This window comes from Liolophura sinensis, chromosome 8, assembly GCF_032854445.1.
Source record: "Liolophura sinensis isolate JHLJ2023 chromosome 8, CUHK_Ljap_v2, whole genome shotgun sequence".
NCBI lineage: Eukaryota > Metazoa > Mollusca > Polyplacophora > Chitonida > Chitonidae > Liolophura > Liolophura sinensis.
In genome coordinates this window covers 3,857,803-3,866,348 of record NC_088302.1, presented here as the reverse complement: position 1 = coordinate 3,866,348, position 8,546 = coordinate 3,857,803, and positions in this window count along the sequence as shown.

The following is an 8,546-nucleotide window of genomic DNA, read 5'->3' as shown; positions in this document are numbered from 1 at the left end:
AAGCCTGACCTAAGACCTACACCTACACTGTTACTTCGAAGAAACTTTACCTACAGCTGCAGTGGTACTCTGAAGAAGCTTGAACTAAGACAAACACCTACACTGTTATCCCGAAGAAGCCTGACCTTAGACCAACACCTACACTGGTACTCCGAAGAAGCCTGACCGTAGACGTACACCTACACTGTTACTCTAAAGAAGCCTGACCTACACTTTTACTCTTAAGAAGTCTGAACGAAGACCAACACCTACATTGTTATCCCGAAGAAGTAAGCCTGACCTTACACTTTTACTCCAAAAAAAGCAAGTCTGAATTTACACTGTTACTCCGAAGAAGCAAGCCCAACCTTACACTGTTTACTCTAAAGAAGCAAACCAAACCTTACACTGTTTACTCTGAAGAAGCAAACCTAACCTTTCACTGGTAATCCGAAGAAGCAAGCATGACGTAACACAGTTACTACGAAGAAGCAAACCTGGGGCTAGTTTCACCATTTTTTATAATCGTACATTTGTATGATATTTTGTACGTCACTATTACCGTACCATTGTCCAATATGTGCGATTAGCGCATAGTACGACATCTTTGTTAAACTGGGCTCAGACCTTACACTGTTACTTGGAAGAAGCCTGAACGTACACTCTTACTCCGAAGAAGCCTGAACGTACACTCTTACTCCGAAGAAGCCTGGCCTTACAGTGTTACTCTGAAGAAGCCTGACCTTACTCTGTTTATACTAGGAAGAAGCCAGAACTTACACTGTTACTAAGAAGCCTAACCTTACTCTTCACCGTACTCAGTATTTCACTTAAGCGACGGCGATTACAATTATGATGAAAGAAAACCGGGAAGAGCCCGGAGGAAACCATCCACAGGTTGCTGGCAGACCTTCTCATCTTCGATGGGAGAAGAAGCCAGTACGAGCTGGTCTTGAACTCAAAGCGACCGCATTGGTGAGAGGTTTCTGGAACTTTTACTCTGAAATAGCAAACCTGACCTTACACTGTTATTCCCAAGAAAGCTGACCTTACACTGTTAGTCCGAAGAAGCAAGTCTGGTCTTACCCAGAGGAAGCCTAACCTTACTCTTTTACACCGAAGAAGCAAGCCTGACGTTACACTGTTGCTATGAATAAGCCTGGGATTACATTGTTACTATGACGTAGCAAGCCTGACCTTCTACTGTTACCCAGAAGAAGCCTGACCTTACACTGTTACTCTGAGGAAACAAACCTGACATCACACTGTAATTCAGAAGAAGTCTTCTGATCTGGAAAAATTTATTTCATTTTGTAAACAGTCTGGGGCTATATTGCGATCATTTATACTTTTAATACTGAGTAACATGCATTTCCGAATTAAAAATTACTCATCCGGTATATTTTATGTCCATGTCTTCTTTGGTTGCAGAATTCACATCAGGCTGTGTAAAAAGCAGTTAAAACTTTGGTTAGCCTGAGGTTTTACGGCGCTCTACAGAGTATTTGACCTACATCAGGTTGGCCAGGTTCACATAGGTACAGGGAAATGGGGCAGTACAGGCGATACATATCCTTTCACTGCTGGCTGGTTTGTGATCCTTTCAGCATTATTTAGATGATGTCAGGATTGTTAATTCCGCATGATGTAACAGGACGCGGACATCAGGCCAACCGCTTGCCCAGTCACAGTTTACAAACACTGGGTTCACCAGTCCTCGCTGTACATGGGTGTCCCGCAACCCCGACTAACCCTTTCACCACTAAACTAAGCCACTTAGCGGTTACGGCCAAATTTGTATAACAATATTTAGGCTGATATATGAGCACGATCTTGTGCTATGGTAAGAAGAAAAATCCAGTCATGTCTATGGCCTGTTGGTAAAGGGCCAGTGTCCACTCCTCCAAAGACAATGAGTGAGTGAGTGAGTGAGTGCCTGGGGTTTAACGTCGTACTCAACAACTTTGCAGTCATATGACGACGAAGGAATCCAATGACAATGACAACAGAAAAATACATACGGTACCTACATCAACAAGCTCTGTCTTTCAATTTTAGTTGTTTGAAACTTTCCGAGATGTTAACGATGTATGCAAGTTTTCTTTTGTGATGACGTCGCTACTTAATTTGAATGTACGTGCTATTTGTACACTGTATAGGAGGCGTGAACGATTACCATGTGGGCCGAAATTCTCAGTGCGATACTAACTTGATTTCCAGGACCTTCTTGTAACTACCGGTAAGGCATCAGAATCATCATAGATGTTTTTAGTTGACTCTGGATATTGGTCTTGCCATTGTCGACATGGAATTCATGATTTTTAGTGGTATACGAATGTCGGCCGCTTAGATATAATGAGAAAAAACAACAACAACAACAACTAGCAATGCGGTCAGTGGATATAAAAGTCGTGGCTTTTGGTGAATTTATTCTTACACATATTGTAAATCGTGAAACCTGTAGAGGGCGTGTTTTACTGGAGTACGTGAACACGAAATCTTACTCATGCATACGCGAAAGCGCACGTGGTCATCGAAGCGCGTAATAATCTGCATCACACAAACGACATGTTCACAGTTTGGTGAGCTGATACGTGTTTACAGTTAGGTGAGCTGATGCATGGTCACAGTTTGGTGAGCTGATACGCGTTTACACTTTGTTGAGCTGGTACGTGTTTACAGTTAGGTGGGCTGATACGTGTTTAAAGTTTGGTGGGCTGATACGTGTTTACAATTGGGTAACTGATACGTGTTCACAGTTTGGTGAGCTGATACGTGTTTACAGTTAGGACGATACTTATCCCATGAAAATTTACGGATGTTTATCCGATCTCAGGATGTCATGCTTTTCCTTATACACACATTCACACCTCGTTGTATTTATACATATTATGGTTGACCTGGAATTTATCGCATTTGTGGTTATATTTGATGATATTTTAAAAGCATATCGTGCATCGACTTCGCATTTATAAGAGGGCATAATCAACCGCCGAGACAGCTCACCTTTACGTTCCACCCTCAGAGGCATACATCTTATACTTTAATTTGTTTTTCATCAATAGTTGAGTTTTGAGTTCGAATTCTCATGCCGTTTAAGGTAAAACGGCCTGTGTTATGTGACTGTGTTAGGCAAGCTTTGTTGACATTAAAGTGAAGATTAATTACCGCACCTTGTTCCCGAGGAACAAATGCCACCTCTCTTCTTTAGAAACTTCACAAACGCTGAGCGCCTCAATTTTCTCCATCTTTTATATTCTCTAAGTAACTTTTTGTGTCAGTTTTTTCAGACTCACATATGTTATAGTAACTGCTATTGATAATAGTTGCCTATTTTTCACACGTCACATGATGCAGTAGGATTTTGTACCTTTAACGATAAAAGGGTTCTAACTCCAAACCCCACGTATTGTTTACTTGAAATTTGAATATTTTGAGATTTGCTTTATAACAGACGCGTTGTGTCAATCAGTCTTATGTTCTTGGGCATGATCCTCCGAGAAAGCATGATCCTCCTAGAACATTAAACTATTTAAATTTCATTTACAGTAATGTAGAGGATTGTGTGATTGCAGAGTGGCTTCAATACGACTTGAGAGTCAAAAAGCGCTAGGGGGTAATTATGGAGTTATTGGCCACATAAAAGATTTAAGCCCGATTTTAAAGTGCTGACTGCATCGCCCCCAGCTGTTGCAATGGTCTGATACAGTCTACTTTATACATCTACAAATTTCCTACCCAATTCCCGGTTTGAACCCAGTGCCCTAACAGTGAAAAGTCAAAGCATCTTTAATTACTAGATAACAATTAATAATATATAAGTTGTACACATAACAAACGTTTGGAAGTTGAAACATCAAGACTGTTTGATTCACTGACTGGCTTAAAGTCGATTTCAACATAAGTGGGCTATATGACACGGCACCACGAGTTTCATGCCGATATGCCAGTAGGTCTAAATGTAGTCTTGTCTCACTTGAACACACGACGAAGACACCAATAATTAGACTGTTCTTGGCCTATTTATAACTTTCATCATATTTGATATTTATTGACGGAAAGCAAATATGCTGTATCATTGCACCGTAAGTAATTCAACATCAGAGCGTGACAATATCCTCAGTTCGGGAATGACTGTATATTAGACGATTGCACCAACTGCACTAACGCAGTCAACACAGGCTACTTTAAAATCTGATTTCAATCTTCTGTGTATAGCCACTAGTTACGCAGTTTCACACATATAACTGTACAAGGGTAGGCCTACATACACCATGCACCGGTTAGAGTTGTGCATTTAAATACAACCGACTGGGCACGGCTTCGTATAAAGCTGCACTCATCACTTCCCGGATGGGTATTGTTTATGGTGCATGTAGTTTCAGCTATCTCTACCACTATATTTTGGACTATTTTTCACATGTGCTGTTCGCTTTAATCTGTCCTCTATTGTATATAATTTGGCAGGAAAGATGTTGTACCTAATAATTCTGCTTAAGTGATGGTACTGGCGGTTGTCTACGTTGCTACTTTTAAACCTTTACACGAACAGTTAGAATAAAACCCTCACTGATGTAAACTGGCAAGTGACCAGATTTCATGATGGTCTCTATGCTGTAACCTTTTATTTCAATTTTATAATTATTGATTGGTATTAGTAGGTATGTACACGCTTAGAGGCGAATGCACACGCTTAGAGGCGAATGCACACGCTTAAAGGCGAATGCACTCATTTGGAGACAAGATAAAATATATTTATTTTATTTATTTATTTTTTTAACGCCACATTCAACAATTTTTCGCTAATATCATGGCGGTCAGTTTTATAGTTAGGGAAAACCACGGTCCTTTTGCAAGTTACTGGCGAACTTTCCCACCGGGTCTACCGTTTACGAGGCGAATGCTGTAATCTCATGGACACTGCTGTGTGCCCGGTGATATTAAGAAGGCGAAGCCTGCCTGAATCGAACTCAGGTCACTGCCATGGTTGGTATATCGTTGTTTTCATCAGTGCTTAATCAAGATGTCCAAAGCTGTCTAACTTAATAGGCCATTTCAGAGACCTGCAAAGCTTTTCTTTTAAAGTTTAAACTTGCTGTTTTTAAGGTTTTATGGTGATTGCCAGGTGTCTTTGATATATAGATATTCAAAAATATCAAGTATATTAAAAAGCGAGTCTAAAATGATGTTATACCAGTTAAAGGCGTCGATTTTGTCTTGTCATTATAGGCTCAGTGTAGATTGGTTTATATTCGTCATGTATCGGGTGCCCAGTAAAACGATACCTATACATTGCCAGAAAAAAAATTAACCACACTGCGCCCTTGTGCCTTTTAGCGAGAATTCGAGGAGGATTTCCGAAGTATTCATATTACGTCAGCATTACAGGATCATAAATCGTCGAATGTCACGATGCTGAGGTAAGTCCCAGGTGTGCATACATCCGTATTTGACGTTTTTTTATTGGTTGGTGCGCGTGACCAAAAAACAACAAAAAAACAAACAAACAAACCTTTCTGGGTCTCCAGTTTGAAAACAATTCCAGAACTGTGATTGGCTAAATTATCTCACCTAAGCAAAATCAGAGATATCACGGAGCGAAGTAGGTCATGACTATAATCAGAGAGTCGGGCTTTTGTGCCTGCTAACACTAAGCAGATATAAAACACACAGTGCTTTTTTGACATGAAGTGCTACTGGGCTATAGGACCACAAGGCTATGGGGCCCTCGGGGCGCTTAAGGCGATAGTCTGATCATCATTGATATCGGGCCAGTTAAAACAAAATAACGTCCTAAAAAATCAAGTTATTGTCGTGTTAGAAAGCAATGCATTCCTGACTATAGGGGACAGTTGCACTTGTGTGTGAAAAAGCATATTGTCAACATCTGTTTGTGTTTAAGATCTTGACAGATTCATAAAAAAAACTTGTGCTTGTAAATAAATGTAAATCATCCCCTCTAGCTGGAAAGTTTTTGTAAACCACCTGTAGGCCATGTCAATAATGAGTAGATCCATTCCCAATACAATCTAAAACAAAACTGGCAACATGTAATAGAGAAGCAGTAGCCTGTAAGAGAGAAGCAGTAGCCTGTAAGAGAGAAGCAGTAGCATGTAAGGGAGAAGCAGTAACCTGTAAGGGAGAAGCGGTAGCATGTAAGAGAGAAGCAGTAGCATGTAAGAGAGAAGCAGTAGCCTGTAAGAGAGAAACAGTAGCATGTAAGAGAGAAGAAAAGCAGTAGCATATAAGAGAGAAGCAGTAGCATGTTAGAGAGAAGCAGTAGCATGTTAGAGAGAAGCAGTAACCTGTAAGGGAGAAGCGGTAGCCTGTAAGAGAGAAGCAGTAGCATGTTAGAGAGAAGCGGTAGCCTGTAAGAGAGAAGCAGTAGTAGTGTAGTTTAGGTATGACTGACATTCGTGAAGAGACAGAATAAAAGTTTGTCTGTACATAAGGTAACAATAGGGATACTGTGGCTGCACTGTGCCAGATATGCGTGACCAGATAGAGTGACAAGATATATGCGTGACTAAATTTAGATGTGGATTATCACAAAGTTGTCACTTCTTTCGTTATCTCATACGTCATTACGTTTTTTCACTTATTGAACAATTTCTTTTGTATCTAAATACACATTGAACAAGGACTTTTCATAGTAAGCATGTTAAATTTCAGGCATTTTTCTTGGGTTAAGACATTATTTTTTTTTCTGAAATGTTTTACATCGTATATGGAGTGTTGGTTATTAAATATGTAAGCATTTGTGTGGCGAGAACTTACTTAAGTCATTTGTGTTTTCTGAGAATACGCGGCCATTAACCTCTACTCAAATTCCCCAAACCAGACATAGCCTGGGGATAGCTTGTCGACACGATGTGTGATCATACTGGTAGGTTAAATATAAGGCTTACAAATAGCTCCCCTGGCACAAAACCACGGTATTGTGATAACGAAGGAAGAAACTACGTATGCATGTTCACAATCGCATATTTTGCTGACACGCCTTGTTGCTATCATGCAGCAAGCTAGTGTATTGAATATATCGAAGGTTATTTTTACTGATAAGCCATTTATAGCACAGTTTGTCTTTAAGCAGTAAAACTGTTCGAAAATGAAGTGAAAAAGTCATTATACGGTTGAATAAGGTCAGATCCGTTAGCTATGTTCCAAGCTCAACTTTTTATACATTAACCGCTCTGACCCGCTCCTGTCGCCTTCGCTGGCCTCAAAGTGTCAAAGCTGTACGCCACAAAAGTGGGCTTTCCAAGATCTTCTTAGGGGTCCATGCAGCTAGACCTGCGGGACATCTATTGTTTTCGTTCGGATTATTACTCTTCCCCCGATTTTGTGAGCAACATACAGCCTAGGCCGTTTGATTGATTGGCTTGAAATTTTGCAGTAAAATATTTGAAATCCATATTGCATTTTTTATGAAATCGTTTAAGCATCTTCTTCTCAAAAACCAGTGAACGGATTATTCTGAAATTTCATATGCAGGTAGATCCTTGGTGGTTTGAAAAAATCGTTGACTTCCGGTTAAAACTGTGGAAGCTCGCTACTGGTCGAAGCTGTGACGTCACAACCTTTCTTGAACTTTCAATTTTTTAAAACGTATTCTAATCTAATTTGAGCCGCTGATTCCTAATCCGCTTTTATGTTTTGTCTGTAACTTTTAAAGATATACTACTAGTCAAAAAAAACTAAAATTTAGTTACGTAATTTCAATGACCTGTCAAACTCGAGAACTATGGAAGCTGGAAAAGTGAAACTTGCACCAAATTGTGGACCATGAAATGCTCTTTCCGCAAAGTATCAAAGGGTTTGAGCTACGGTTAATAGTTTTCTCGCTAAAAGCGTTTAAATGACACCACCTTTTTTCATAAATACATGTTTTTCTATTGCTTTAACATTGAGTTAGACGGCATCTATAATCTGTAGACCTGCTCGTTTCTGCTGTACTGTCAATGACTTCCCAAAGGCGTTGTGCGTTTAGATATAGTTACGTTATCTACCATTTGACAGTGTAGAGTCATAACTACGAGAACGAACAGCGTGGACTCCGGTCGAAACTGCTTTGCAGTCCCAGTATTAATTCTGAATTCCTGTAAGCGAGGTATCCACACGAAAAGCATCTAAACTTCGCCATTTGTCATTTTCTGATCACGTGACTCCGTTGCTGCGGTGGACTCCCAAAATTATAATCATCTTCTATTTGCACAATAGTTGCTTTTAGTCGATTCAGTTCAATTTTAAACTAATAATATAAACCAAGACTCCCAAAGACGTTTTCTATCGCCGTTTAAATTGTGCACATCTTTTGGTTTCAGTCCAAACGTGTTTATCTTTTGTGTCGATTCGGGCCGATTCGATTTGAAAATGGGGCTTAGCCAAGTTCGACTGGCTGTCGCTGCACCAGTTACACTTGTCTTAACCATGTGAAGACGCAAATACTGCAGGATAAAAGGAAATGTGTTTTGTGTAGCGTACAACATTGATACGTCGAGGAGAGCACATATGAAAAGTACAGGGTCCAGTTTCACAAAGCGGCATTTTTTTTATCGTACATTCGT